General features: G+C 43.6%; 1 long non-coding RNA gene across 1 annotated transcript in view; it reads right to left on the minus strand.

Annotated features, from left to right (window-relative positions):
* Positions 1-6,225: 6,225 nt before the first annotated feature.
* Positions 6,226-15,417, minus strand: part of LOC134928958 (uncharacterized) — an 82,792-nt gene continuing 73,600 nt past the window's right edge. Inside the window, exons 2-4 of the long non-coding RNA XR_010178158.1 lie at positions 13,226-13,279; positions 9,446-9,789; positions 6,226-6,575 (exon numbers count right to left, since the gene is read on the minus strand). This is a non-coding gene — a long non-coding RNA (uncharacterized LOC134928958). The remainder of the gene's footprint in view (positions 6,576-9,445; positions 9,790-13,225; positions 13,280-15,417) is intronic.

The raw sequence follows: 15,417 nt of genomic DNA on the forward strand, positions 1-15,417 counted from the left end.
ATAACTATTTTAAATTGAAATACAGTATGCGTACATCAAAGTGTTTCCCCATACATTCATAGACACTTGGGGCTGGATGTAATGGGTGTAAATCCGTTGTAAATCAGTCAGTACCCTTGTTCTGGACTACACAGTAAGTGGGCTGGAACATGCTCTCCAATTCCCGCGGCACCCTTCTAACTTAAAGCATTTAAGGACCATGATGAGGAAAATCACCTCAAACTTTACCTACTTACTGTACTATCCAATCTTAACATGAATTTAGGGACTGGTCAATCCAAGCATTTTCCTAGGTTTAGAAGTCCAATATCCTAACGAGGAATGTCCCCTCTTTTTTTTATCTGCTGCAAAGCATACCCATTCAAATCCTGCACCAATTCTTCACAGCTCTGTAGAAACCATCCGAGACCTTATTTGGGCGAGGGAAGGAGCACATTTTAAATATGACCTGCATAGGTACAAACCCAGAGACGAGCCCAACTTCTCTGGTTCTTGTGTTGCCATCATGCAGCCTTAATAGAGTCCTAGGTGGGAATTCAAATCTTAACGCGCCCCCTATCTCCCTTCTAAAGTGATGGGCGATATTCAAATGGCCATAGTTATTGCCCCTAAAGCACCTAAACCCGACTAAACTAATGGGCGCAATCATGAAAAGACCCGTTTGGGTGACCTAACGGGTCTCTTTACACGCATTTCAACTCGCTACCCCCGTGGGTAGCGAGCTGAAATGAACTTGTCGTGCCTGTAGGCAGGAACATTAGAATACTGCCTTCGGGCGCGATCGCATCCAGGAGGGGGAAGAGCACATTTGAATCCGGCCCCTAGAGTAGATTAATAACACTTCTGTCACGCCCCTTATCATCTGCTTGATGCAAGATATAAACCCTACTCAACAATTGAACCAACTTTGAAGACATAGAAAAAACTAGCAAAAACTGATCTCAAAAACTGTGTGGTCACAGTTGCTTTAAAATAAAAATGTATAAAGATTGTGGGGAAGACGCACCGACAGGCCCTTCAGACAAGTTCATGCAGTCAGTCTCTGCCCCACCCCTCTCTCAGCTACACTTCTTCTTTCCACCCTGCCTGTATTGGAAATAAATTCTTTAATCTGTTTTACTCATCAAACATTTCTTACAAAACTTTGGGCCTCATTCAGACCTGGACGCAGCCCTGTGTGTTTATACGCAGCATCTGCTTTCAGAGAGTCTGCCCACACGCACCATCCGCAGTGTGCGCAAAATCCCGGAATATATGATTGCATCATGATTGATACCACTGTGGCGTTTGGTAGGTGTGGGTCAAACAACGCAGGCATGTCCGGACTGTTTTCGGGGGGCTGCTTGAAGTCACATGCAGCCATTGCGAGAAAAAAATTGCACCAGGCCCCGGTAGGCAGGTGTCTTCCTCTAATCGATGCGCTCACAATTAAATTGTGAACACGTTATGTGGCGGTGCAACACACCTCCTTTCCATGTGCTGGGTGGCCCCCATCATGTGATTAGATGGATGCAGGTGTGTCCATCTCTGAATAGCCCCATTTGTGCGTTATTACATACAGTGGGGGAAATTTGAATGTTTGAAAAGTCGGTTGGGTGTCTATTTTTTCCTGTCTACTAGTTAGAAAAAAACAGATACCCAACTGACTTTTCAAACAATTGAATACCCCCCAGTATGTTCATTTGCGGTTTTACATGCATTGTGTCTGTGAGAAACCTATCCTGGGATGGGGGAGGGGGCTGAAGTCCAGCATGGAGATAGGGCATGGTTCCAGATTGTTTTTGTTCACAGCATGAGCTAGATTTCACAACCCTATTAAAGTAGTGTTTCTTCGGCAGCCTATTCTGAGAACAACATTTAATTGAGCTATAAACCTGATTATAAAAAACTTTATTAAAAATGAAAATAATAAAAATCCACACAGATATTATCTCTGGTCAGTGTTTCAAAAGTACAGTACCAATGAATATTCATTAATCAAGATATAATCAAGCCTGCTGTAAGAGTTACCTACAGCAAAAAAAGAAGCATCCACCTTCTGAGGATTAGGAAATAACCAACATTGTAGAACAATTTATCAATTGCAAAAGTGTAGATTGATCAGAAGCATCCTTCCCCACCTGCAATACAGTCTCTGCTGTGTTTCCTGCATTATAGGATGGATCATCCTTACCACTCTGATGGTGTCTATTTTTAAAGATTTGCTTAATTTCACTTCCTGGGTGGGATGCACTAAAGCCAAAATGCGACCAAAACATAGGTTTGAGCACATACCCCATGTGTACAAAACTCCGGAAATCAAAACTTTCCGGAGCTTGTACTCTGTAGTCAACAGCATCTATAGATAGATAGGTAGAACGAGAACCAAGAAGTGGCTGTTTGTTAAGATGTAGTGTTTGTATGAGAAGAGAGTGGTCAACAAGTGTCAAGTACAGCAGGGAGATTTAGAAGAATAAGAACTGAATAATAGCCTTTAGACTTAGCAGATCATTCACTAGCTTAGGCAGTGCTCTCTAAGTGGAGTGTTGGGAACGAAAGCCTTACTGAACTGGGTCCAATAGGTTGTGTGAGTTAAGAAAGTGTATGATGCAAGTGTAGGCATTCTTTCATGTAGCTTGGAGGGGCATGGGAGCTGATAGATGGGATGGTAGTTTGAGAGAGAGTTTGGGTCAGAATGGAAGTAATGCTTGAATAGTGAGGGAGAGATGCTAGTAGAAAGAGAAAGAATACAGATTTCACTTAAGGTGGGGATGAGCACAGGAGACAGCTTTACTGATTTGTGAGGGTATAGAGATGTGTCCTATTATATTGTGCAAACACATCACGGGCTAAAAATTGCAGCATAGCTGGTGCATGCGCATGCACTCTCCTACCAACACAGACTAATGAGCAGGGGGACCTGTAGGACATAGCAGGCAGTGGTACGCCCGCTGCCTGTTCATAGAGGGAGCCAGCAAAGGGTAATAAATGTGGGTAGCGGCAGCTTGTGCTTCCAATACTTGTTACTATCGGAAACCTAAATCTGTGGGAGGCTGCTGCTACGCATCATGTCAACGCCATGATATGTAGGCTCCCACATCAAGGATTTTAGAGGACATATCTGTAGGATCTAGAAGAGAGGTAGTAGAGTAGGAGGATGAGAACAGTGTTGATATTTCCTCTTCATTTGTTGGATCAAATGCAGAGAAGGTGACAGAGGGTTCAGGTAGGGAATTGACCAGGTCACTGGCATAGGAAGAGCATACCACTTTATTTTGGATCTTATCAATTTTGTCCTTGAAGTAGGAAGCAAGATCTTGTGGTTTGATAATGGCTGGTGGGTTGGGCGAGGGAGTGTTAAGAAGTGATTTGAAGGTATTAAAAAGTCGCTTGGGGTTATATGCTTGAGCAGAGGTGAGAGATTGGAGGTATGTATGTTTGGCAGTGTGCAGGGCATTACGATATGAGTGGTAGATTCTTATAAGTCTTATAAGTGAGGAAGTCGCTTGGAAATGAGCATTAATTCTGCTGTATTCCCCTTTGTGGTTTGTGAATGTTATTCAGACTCTGAAAAATAGTTTTTGGTTGTGTTTCTCTCATCTGATCAGCTCCACTGATAGAGATAATATATCAGCAGATACAGTAGCCACTGTGCGGTCCTGAGTGAGGGTCATTAATAAGGAGGGATAACATTGGCAGGATCTCAAGATCAATAAATTATTTAAAAATTATAAACCTGGCATCTTTCTCTTTGTGCTGCAATCTTTGTGACAAGGGCAGTGAACCATTACTATTATGTTTTATAGGAATAACTGTAACTCTCACAATTTACCTACTGTATACAACCAGCTCCACCCTTGCAAAACAAGGCTAGAACTTGCAGTAATCCTGTTTATATAAGTTACCTCTTCCTTCTACTAATAACAATTCCTATACAACCATGTATTCTACGAGCTTTCACATTGCATTTCTGTACTCCTTATCTGCAAACAATCTGTTGACTTTATTGGAATATGGGTGCACTACTGTGCTCCCGTCCATAATGCTTCACCTGAAGCATTTGCCCATTTTGACCTTACCAAGATGACCACCAATGCTTAGTCTTGTCACTGCGTTTGAGGGCCACAGCTGTGTACTACTTGGGTATGGGACTCCAGGTCGACATCAAAAAGGTCGACACCAATTGGTCGACACACCTTAGGTCGACACCAATTGGTCGACACACCTTAGGTTGACACCTGAAATAGGTCAACATGAACAAGATCAACATGGATCTTGTGTCGTCATGCTTCGGGCAAGGTGCCTCGCTCTGCTACCACTGCGCTCGGCACAAGTTACCATTCCCAATTGTAGTCCACGTGGATTGTAAAGTATGAAAAATTTAAAAAAATAGAAAAAAGGCGAAAAACTCATGTCGACCTTTCTCCATGTCGACCTTGTTCATGTCGACCTAAGGTGTGTTGACCAATTGGTGTCGACCTGGAGTCGGATACCCTGGGGACCCTGCAAATCCTGCTGCCAACTCCCTATATACATAACTGGCTGGTCTCCTGCATGCTCCGCTCGATCTCCATATGTGTATCTGTGAGTACAGCTGTGCACAAATAAGCCAAAGCTCCTGGCTAAGTCTATCTGGCTGTTGTGCTTCAACAGTTCTTTCCACTGATGTCTACTATTCACCACCTTGTGTACACCACATATAAACAGGTTATGGGCCCAGGCACCCGAACACTCCGGATGCCATAGAGCACTGTATGTCAGAGGGGTGGTCTTCAGTATGCCGGCTGTCAGGATCCCGGCGCACAGTATACCGGCGCCGGAATCCCGACAGCCCGCATACCGACACTTATTCTCCCTCGTGGGGGTCCACGACCCCCCTGGAGGGAGAATAAAATAGCGTGGTGCGCATAGCGCGCCACCGTGCCTGCAGTGTTGCGAGCGCAGCAAGCCCGCAAGGGGCTCATCTGCGCTCGCCACACTGTCGGTATGCCAGCGGTCGGGCTCCCGGCGCCGGTATGCTGGTCGCCGGGAGCCCGACCGCCGGCATACCATACTACACCCTGTCAGAGAAATTATTCAATGAAGCTGCAGAGTGTTCCAATGCACAAGCATGTACACAGTAGCTGCATCCATGATGGGTTGTACTAAACTAATATGGTCAGGGAATTATGCCACATGTAAGTTTGCAGTGGAAATTCAACTTAAGCGTGAAAGGCTGTGGAAGCTTATTGTTAAACTAGATGACAGCCCAAATTTCAATGATATTGATAAGGCCATGGGAACTATTGTCTAAAGTATGTTTATTCTAGTACATTTATCCTATTATACATGTGCATATCTCTGCATGTAACATGTGGACAGCCATGCAAGCAGCTTATAGGGTTAAGGGTCTGATGAGAATTACTTTGAGGTGTATACTGTATAACACTGAGTCAATGCACAATTATGAGTGACTACATCCATAGGCTGATGTCCATATCTCAGCTATTAATGTCTGTGGAAGTCCAGGCTGTTGATGAGGAGTTTGCCATGGCAGTGCTGCAGAACTTAAAGTCTGAACTAGATTTCCTAGTGGTAGCACTATAGGAGAGATCATTAGAACAAAACTTCTGTAGTTTAAAGAATGTGTGCCAGTTGAATTGCGTGCTGAGAGTTCTGCATTACCCACTAAAGATGCCAAGCACTGAGAATGAGTTAGCTCTAAGTGTCAGAGTCACAGAAAGGATTGATGGTATATTGTCTCAGGTGCGACAAGACATTTCTGTGTAATCAAGAGTGGTTCACTACATTGAACATGTGATCCTATCACAGTCAAGGGAATAGAAGATAAAGTACAGCTACAAACGCTGGAACAGTCACTACCAATCTAAAAGTAGGTACCAGAATTAAAGTCACAGAAATCCAAAATGTGTTGTATGTACCAGATTTGGGGACAAACCTCATAGCCATTTGTATCCTGGAGCAGATGGGACACAGTTCGCAGGAGGAAAATGTGTCATAAGAAACAAAAAAGGACTTTAGAAACTCCTAGAAAGGATGATTACAGACATATCCTTGACTGAAAAAGAAATGCCAATCTGTGAAGGATGTATAATAGGCAAGCAAAGCCATTGCACCCTCCTGAAATCAGCAAGCAAAGCAGAAGCACCCCTGAAAATGTATGCATACAGATGTGTACAGTACAATGATAGCAAAATTAATAAGTGGATACAGATATTTCATGATGTTCATCAATGACTTCACAAGAATGACACACATTTATTTAATCAAAGAAAAGAATGAAGTGATGTATATGACTGGCGATTACAAGAAATCAGTAGAAACTCAAACAGGTCACATATTGGAAGTCTTGAGATATGAAAATGGAGGAGTACATCTAAATAAAGATGTTAAGACCTTACTGAAGAAACATGGCATTGAAGGTCAACCAGCCAATTGCATACACGCCAGAGCAAAATGGTGTAAATGAGCGTGCAAATTGTAACAGGATTAAGACAGCTCGATTTTTGTTTAAAGATGCAAGCCTGAACATATTCTTTTGGGCAGAAGCAGTATCGTCAGCAGTGTATCTAAAGAATCGTGCTCCCACAGTTTCCCTGAAAGACAAAACACCAAAAGAGGCATGAGGGTAAATGTAATAAGGTCCGGGATTTAGTCTGAGAATGTCCATATTTTGATAGAGGCAGTCATGTTCAAGGAAAAACCTAACTTAAAAATCTCTGAGTTTTTAGGAGTATTGCTTATGTACACATCTCCAAAGAAAGAAGAAATAGGGGGTGATTCCGAGTGGTTCGCTCGCTAGCTGCTTTTAGCAGCATTGTACACGCTAAGCCGCCGCCCTCTGGGAGTGTATCTTAGCTTAGCAGAATAGCGAACAAAAGATTAGCAGAATTGCGAATAGAAATTTCTTAGCAGTTTCTGAGTAGCTACAGACTTACTCAGTCATTGCGACCAGCTCAGTCCTTTTCGTTCCTGGTTTGACGTCACAAACACACCCAGCGTTTGCCTAACCACCCCCCCGTTTCTCCAGCCACTCCTGCGTTTTGCAACCCAACGCCTGCGTTTTTCCGCACACTCCCATAAAACGGCCAGTTTCTGCCCAGAAACACCCACTTCCTGTCAATCACACTACGATCAGCACAGCGATGAAAAAGCTTCGTTATGCCGTGAGTAAAATACCTAACTTTTGTGTAAAATAACTAAGCGCATGCGCTCTGCGAACCTTGCGCATGCGCAGTAAGCGACTAATCGCAGTATAGCGAAAATCGGCAACGAGCGAACAACTCGGAATGACCCCCATAAGCTGTATCCTAAATACATGAAGTGTATCATACTTGGTTATGGCCAAAGGGTGGAAAGTAAAGGATAGAGGCTCTGGAATGAAATAAAATAAAGCTTATTAAATCAAGAGATGTAATATTACAACAAACAGCCCCACTTAAAACAAGGTAGAATTGGAAATGCAGAACAAGTATGTGATATTGGATATGCCAGCTACTGGAGGCATGTCTGAAACAGAAACTACCAGCGTGGACATCCAAACACAGAGAAAAACTTTTGTAAACGCAAATAGTGGAAAACCACCTAAAAGATAATGGGGGTAATTCAGAGTTGATAGCAGCAGTAAATTTGTTAGCAGTTGGGCAAAACCATGTGCACTGCAGGGAGGGCAGATATAACATGTGCAGAGAGAGTTAGATTTGGGTGGGGTGTGTTCAAACTGAAATCTAAATTGCACTATATAAATAAAGCAGCCAGTATTTACCCTGCACATAAACAATATAACCCACCCAAATCGAATTCTCTCTGCACATGTTACATCTGCCACACTTGCAGTGCACATGGGGGTAATTCCAAGTTGATCGCAGCAGGAAATTTTTTTGCAGTTGGGCAAAACCATGTGCACTGCAGGGGGGCAGATATAACATTTGCAGAGAGAGTTAGATTTGGGTGGGTTATTTTGTTTCTGTGCAGGGTAAATACTGGCTGCTTTATTTTTACACTGCAATTTAGATTGCAGATTTAACTCACCACACCCAAATCTATCTCTCTCTGCACATGTTATATCTGCCTCCCCTGCAGTGCACATGGTTTTGCCCAACTGCTAACAAAGTTCCTGCTGCGATCAACTCAGAATTACCCCCATGGTTTTGCCCAACTGCTAACAAATTTGTTGCTGCAATCAACTCTGAATTGCCCCCGTTATGAGCTGTTTGCAATTGTCACATTCTGTGAACCTTAAAATATCTAAGAAGTAAAGCCAAGTAATAACTGGTATTAGCTGAAAGCAGCAATAGACAAGGTGATAACATCAATAATACCCCTTTCACACCACACAAATAACCGGGCAAATAATGCCGGGTCGACACGGGTCAGTGTGCGGTGTAAAAGGGGCATAGCCGAAATCCCGGGTCGTCTGACCCGGCAATTCAACCCGGGAATAAAGCAGTGTTATACCCGGGTTGAATACCGGGTCAGTGGCTGCGTAAATGGGCTCCCGGGTCGATGCTTCCCGGGACCCGTTTACTACAGCAGGGAGAGGCGGCGTGGAGATGATCTCATCTCCCAGCGCCAGCTCCGCTCCCCGCCGCCAGCTCCGCCCACACTGCTATGGCAACTCGCCCTGCATATTGCCGGGTCGGTGAAGCCTGCAGCAGCGGCCAATGCCGGATCCCACCCGGGAAGGACCCGTTTCCAATTCTTGAGTGGGATCCGGCATTGGCAGTGTGAAAGGGGTATAAGTGACAAACTACATGGACTGTTGTTGAGAGGAAAAGTCACTATAAAACTGTTAAGAGCAAATGGATTTTCTACAAAATGAGGAAAGCAGATGGGACTATTGCCCATTACAAAGCTTGACTTTTTGCAAAATCAGGTGGTCTAAGCCGTGATGCTCTTCTTGCCACCACTGCTAGTCCTGGTTCTAGATAAAAAATTAGCTTCACACAAGAATTTTATTCCTATTTGTACTACCATCTTGCATAAATACTGTTCAAATCATATAGCTGTATAAAACATTGCTGTCCAGCCTCTAAGTGCTCTGGGCACTAATGTAATGGCTAAGTTATACTTAAGGTCTGTACCTGGGGGAAAATGCATTTTAATAGATCAGCCTTCTATCATTCTATCCATAAGATCGATTAATAGACCATCATTTGCTAATGGAACAGATCATTAAGTAGACAGACCTGACATGACTAGAAGGGGTTTAGGCAATGAAACCTGTTTAGAAGCTTATTTATCCCTAAAGGGATACACACTGTTAAATTATTACAAATTAAATTGCCATTTATCATGTAATCTCATTCATTATTAATGAGATACTTAACCACTCGATGCATTATATTTTATTCTGCAGATGCCTGTACAATGGGTATTGAAAAGCATTTGAAGCTGGGTATCATATATACCCATGATTTTGTTTCAATAAAACATCAACACATTAATATCTTCATTACTAAATTACCTTGGATCTTCCACAATTTCTCATAACTTGATGACTGAAAGTTGACATGAGAGCCCAGGGACTCACTGGCATATGAAGAACCAGGCTATCTATCTTCACTTGGAGGTCCACAGGTGATGGCTCAAAATTCCACAGTGGTAGAAGGTAAATTTGTCACTACAGATCTCCTGCACATACAGCTTCAGCGTGCTTTTCCGTGGTCTTCCAGCAGCCAGTTTGGGTGTAACCCAGAAGTGACTTCACTATGCAGGAAGATGAAGAGATCTGCTACAGCTTATGCTTTGGCACAATAAGTTGTGAGAGGATTCGCCAGAGAGCCATGGCCTTGTTTTCTTCTTGCCTTCCTGAAAGGGAATATCAGTCACTGGGATCTAGTAAGTACAGCACATCTAGCACTATGCGATCTCATGCAGGAGAAACAGGGCAAAAATACACCAAAGGGAAGGAGGAGTGAGACTATATTGTATACAGTATTTTCATTATTACCTGTCTCTAATCACTGACTGAGGAATTATCCCATTTGTTCATGATTGCAACAAAAAATATTAATATGGCAAATGGATATATTGTTTTTGTCAAAGTCGAAAAATATTGCAGTACACACATCACGTACAAATTACATACAGATGGCCTGCTGCGCGTGTACTTGTTCTGCCGTACGTGCACATATCCGCAATTTGCGTACGGTCGCTCCCGCGGTCCTGCGCGTGGTGTGGGTATTTACGGCAGAGTTTGTGAATGCATGGAGGGCTATCAAAACATTACATATTAAATCCAAATAGTGCACATTGGCCCTCATTCCGAGTTGTTCGCTCGGTATTTTTCATCGCATCGCAGTGAAAATCCGCTTAGTACGCATGCGCAATGTTCGCACTGCGACTGCGCCAAGTAACTTTACTATGAAGAAAGTATTTTTACTCACGGCTTTTTCTTCGCTCCGGCGATCGTAATGTGATTGACAGGAAATGGGTGTTACTGGGCGGAAACACGGCGTTTCAGGGGCGTGTGGCTGAAAACGCTACCGTTTCCGGAAAAAACGCAGGAGTGGCCGGAGAAACGGTGGGAGTGTCTGGGCGAACGCTGGGTGTGTTTGTGACGTCAACCAGGAACGACAAGCACTGAAATGATCGCACAGGCAGAGTAAGTCTGGAGCTACTCTGAAACTGCTAAGTAGTTAGTAATCGCAATATTGCGAATACATCGGTCGCAATTTTAAGAAGCTAAGATTCACTCCCAGTAGGCGGCGGCTTAGCGTGTGTAACTCTGCTAAATTCGCCTTGCGACCGATCAACTCGGAATGAGGGCCATTGTACACATAGTCTCCCTGCACCACATCAGAAAATTATAGCTGTTTAAATGGTAACAGAACAAAGGGATTCACCTTTACAGGATAGGAGGGGACAGAACAAGGTTACAAGGTGGTGTTTGATATCCAGCTGTAGGGTATTTTAAGGGAAACATTCCGGTGTTGGTTTGAGGAAGATCGCATGTTCCTGTGGATAGTTATGTGCAGGAGCACAATATAGATATAAACTGTGTTTACTGGACATTATGTATGCAGCGGGAATCCAGAGGAGACCACCTACAAGAGCAGTGAAAATAGACATCGCCCACCTATTCAAACAGACCTATGACCTCTCCTGTACTGTAAATGACCATCCCTGTGTCCAATGGACAAAGAGATTACAGTATCCATTGTGTTATGTTTTGGATGAAGTGAATAAAGAGAGCCTGCAGCAGGCTTGGTCACACAAGACTCTCAACGCAGTCAACCTGATTGCGGAGGACCGGGCCGGGTTGCGCAAGCGAATCTACTCAGTATGTACATTGACTGTAGCCATTTACTCTGTTGTATTGTAGTGCATAATTTGCATTGTTAACCCCCTTTCAGAAATATTACTCTGTGATGTCGGAACCCAGTGATTAACTACAAATCGGTGTGGTGTCCTCTTTTCCCTGCTAAGGTTTAAAGTGTAATAGCATCACACTGCATTGCTGCATAAGGTTTAAAGTGTAATAGCATCACACTGCATTGCTGCATAAGGTTTAAAGTGTAATATCATTGCATTGCATTACTGCGAAGGTTTAAAGTGTATCTAAGTGTGTGTAAGGTATAGCTTTCATTCCTGCATGTCCTTTTTAATAACAAATATATACATCAATGAGCTTTGGAACTCAGATAATGTGTGGGTGTATTGTTTTCTCTTAAGGGATACAGCGTTTGCGATGTACAGCGCACTTTTATCGTATATGGTAATAAGATGTGCCTGGCGTCTGCAATATATATTAGAGCGGGCATTTTAAATATTTGTGAGAAATCTAAAAATGGCATTCATATTTTCTAATAACTATACTTTTAATTATTAATATATATATTGGGCAGTACAGATGGTGTAATGGTTAGTATTACTGCCTCACAGCACTGAGGTCATAGGTTCGATTCCCACCATGGCCCTAACTGTGCGGAGTTTGTATATTCTCCCCGTGCTTGCGTGGGTTTCCTCCAGGTACTCCGGTTTCCTTCCACAATCCAAAATGATACTGGTAGGTTAATTGGATCCCAACAAATAAAACCCTAGCGTGAATGTGTGTACGTATACATGTGGTAGGGACTATAGATTGTAAGCTCCACTGGGGCAGGGACTGATGTGAATTGCCATGTATTCTCTGTTAAGCGCTGCGGAATATGTGTGCGCTATATAAATAACTGGTAATAATAAATAAATATATATATATAATGTACATGAAAACTAAATACATGTATACATACATGAATTGATCTACAGCAGCGGTGGCCATCCAGTGGCTCTTGAGCCGCATGTGGCTCTTTCTTTATTCAAATGTGGCTCCCGACACTTGAGGTGCACAACAGATCCGGTATCCGCTGCACTCCAGCCAGACACGCAGCAGCATTATGGGGACTGACAACTCAGGAAGACAGATACTAGAGTTGAGACACCCACCGGCAAACAGGACAAATAAGGCGCTGCTGCAATGGCAAGAGTTCAGGGACTGTAGTGACACATGAGAGTGGGCAGGAGTGACACAAGGGGGAGCTGACTGGAGTGACACAGAAGGGGGCTGGCAGGAGTGACACATAGGGGAGCTGACTTGAGTGACATAGAAGGGTGCTGGCTGTAATGACACATGGTGGAGATGAAGTGTATTATGTGAATCTGTCTTTTTCAATATATTTTATGTGGATCGGCTTTTCAATTATTTTATGTGGAAGTAGCATTTTTTATATATTTTATGTTGTATCTGACTTTAAAATGTATTTTATGTGGATCTAGCTTTTTCAATGTCTTTTTTTTGTACCAGAGGCGTGGCCTAGCAGGAACAAGGCCACACCCCATTTTTACACATGCAACTTTGGTTCGATGTCGGCTCTTAGATGTACCTAACAAGATATTTTTGGCTCTTTGTCTCAGACTGGTTGGCCACCCCTGATCTTCAGTATAATAAAAGCTAAAGAAAAGTAGCTGATGCTTTCTTTCGTGACAAATATACAAGGTTCACTGACAAAAGCCATGGTAATCTGAAAATAATGTACACTGCTGTAGTTCAATATAGCCTTCAGTCAGGAAGGTTGAAGTCCGAATGAAACATCCAAAGGCAAAAAGCAACAGTGCTGTAAACTGATAAATTCTACAGTTCAAAGGGAAATCTTATATCAGCTCATCCAAATCCATTTAGGACGGAGAAGGATAAATGTGTGTGCACATATTCAGCGTTTTAGTTAGTAATTGGCTATTTTACTTGTTTTGATCTCTTACTCACATGTCTCCCTATGTACAGATCAGAAATCCAGTGCGATGCTGCCAAACATTTAGCCTTATCAGAACAAGAAAAAAGACATCTCAATATTAGATTTTATTATCACGTTAAACACATAACTTATGTTCCAATAATGAGAGACCATGGGGTAAATTTACTAAGCTCCCGATTTTGACCGAGATGCCGTTTTTTCATCAAAGTGTCATCTCGGTAATTTACTAAGCAATAATCACGGCAGTGATGAGGGCATTCGTAATATTTTGAAGTCCAAGAAAAAAATCACGAATGAATACACCATCGGTCAAAACGCGGCTGTTTAAGTATGAATCTCGGTCATTTACTAAGAAGTGCACAGCAAAAAAAAAAAAAACACTGCCGTGAAAAATTACAACTCGTAAAAAAGTGCTAAAAAAAACCAGACCTACTTTTTTTTTCCGTGATTGGATAGGCATGCAGGGATCCATGAGATCCGTGCATGTATATCAGTGGGAAGGGGTGGGAAAGTTGTTATTTTATTAAAAAAAATTGCGTGGGGTCCCCCCTCCTAAGCATAACCAGCCTCGGGCTCTTTGAGCCGATCCTGGTTGCAGAAATATGGGGAAAAAATTGACAGGGGTTCCCCCATATTTAAGCAACCAGCATCGGGCTCTGCGCCTGGTCCTGGTTCAAAAAATACGGGGGACAAAAAGAGTAGGGGTCCCCCGTATTTTTAAAACCAGCACCGGGCTCCACTAGCTGGACAGATAATGCCACAGCCGGGGGTCACTTTGATATAGTGCCCTGCGGCCGTGGCATCAAAAATCCAACTAGTCACCCCTGGCCGGGGTACCCTGGGGGAGTGGGGACCCCTTCAATCAAGGGGTCCCCCCCCCCCAGCCACCCAAGGGCCAGGGGTGAAGCCCGAGGCTGTCCCCCCCCCCATCCAATGGGCTGCGGATGGGGAGGCTGATAGCCTTTTGTGATAATGAAAAGATATTGTTTTTAGTAGCAGTACTACAAGTCCCAGCAAGCCTCCCCCGCATGCTGGTACTTGGAGAACCACAAGTACCAGCATGCGGCGGAAAAACGGGCCCGCTGGTACCTGTAGTACTACTACTAAAAAAATACCCAAAAAAACACAAGACACACACACCGTGAAAGTATAATTTTATTACATACATACACACATACATACATACTTACCTTATGTTCCCACGCAGGTCGGTCCTCTTCTCCAGTAGAATCCAAGGGGTACCTGTTGAAGAAATTATACTCACGAGATCCAGGGGCCCAGGGTCCTCGGAGAAATCCTTTGTAATCCACGTACTTGAAAAAAAAAAAAAACGCTTACCCGAGCCACGCACTAAAAGGGGACCCATGTTTGCACATGGATCCCCTTTTCCCGACTGCCAGAAAACCCACTCTGACTGATATCTAAGTGGGTTTCCTCAGCCAATCAGGGAGCGCCACGTTGTAGCACTCTCCTGATCGGCTGTGTGCTCCTGTCCTGACTGACAGGCAGCACACGGCAGTGTTACAATGTAGCGCCTATGCGCTCCATTGTAACCAATGGTGGGAACTTTCTGCCCTGCGGTTGACCTAAAGTGACGTCACCGCTGAGCAGAAAGTTCCCAGCATTGGTTACAATGGAGCGCATAGGAGCTACATTGTAACACTGCCGTGTGCCGCCTGTCAGTTAGGACAGGAGCACACAGCCGATCAGGAGAGTGCTACAACGTGGCGCTCCCTGATTGGCTGAGGAAACCCACTTAGACATCAGTCAGAGTGGGTTTTCTGGCAGTCGGGAAAAGGGGATCCATGTGCAAACATGGGTCCCCTTTTAGTGCGTGGCTCGGGTAAGCGGTTTTTTTTTTTTTTTCAAGTACGTGGATTACAAAGGATTTCTCCGAGGACCCTGGGCCCCTGGATCTCGTGAGTATAATTTCTTCAACAGGTACCCCTTGGATTCTACTGGAGAAGAGGACCGACCTGCGTGGGAACATAAGGTAAGTATGTATGTATGTGTGTATGTATGTAATAAAATTATACTTTCACGGTGTGTGTGTCTTGTGTTTTTTTGGGTATTTTTTTAGTAGTAGTACTACAGGTACCAGCGGGCCCGTTTTTCCGCTGCATGCTGGTACTTGTGGTTCTCCAAGTACCAGCATGCGGGGGAGGCTTGCTGGGACTTGTAGTACTGCTACTAAAAACAATAT

The sequence above is a fragment of the Pseudophryne corroboree genome, chromosome 5, assembly GCF_028390025.1.
Source record: "Pseudophryne corroboree isolate aPseCor3 chromosome 5, aPseCor3.hap2, whole genome shotgun sequence".
In the NCBI taxonomy this organism is placed as follows: domain Eukaryota; kingdom Metazoa; phylum Chordata; class Amphibia; order Anura; family Myobatrachidae; genus Pseudophryne; species Pseudophryne corroboree.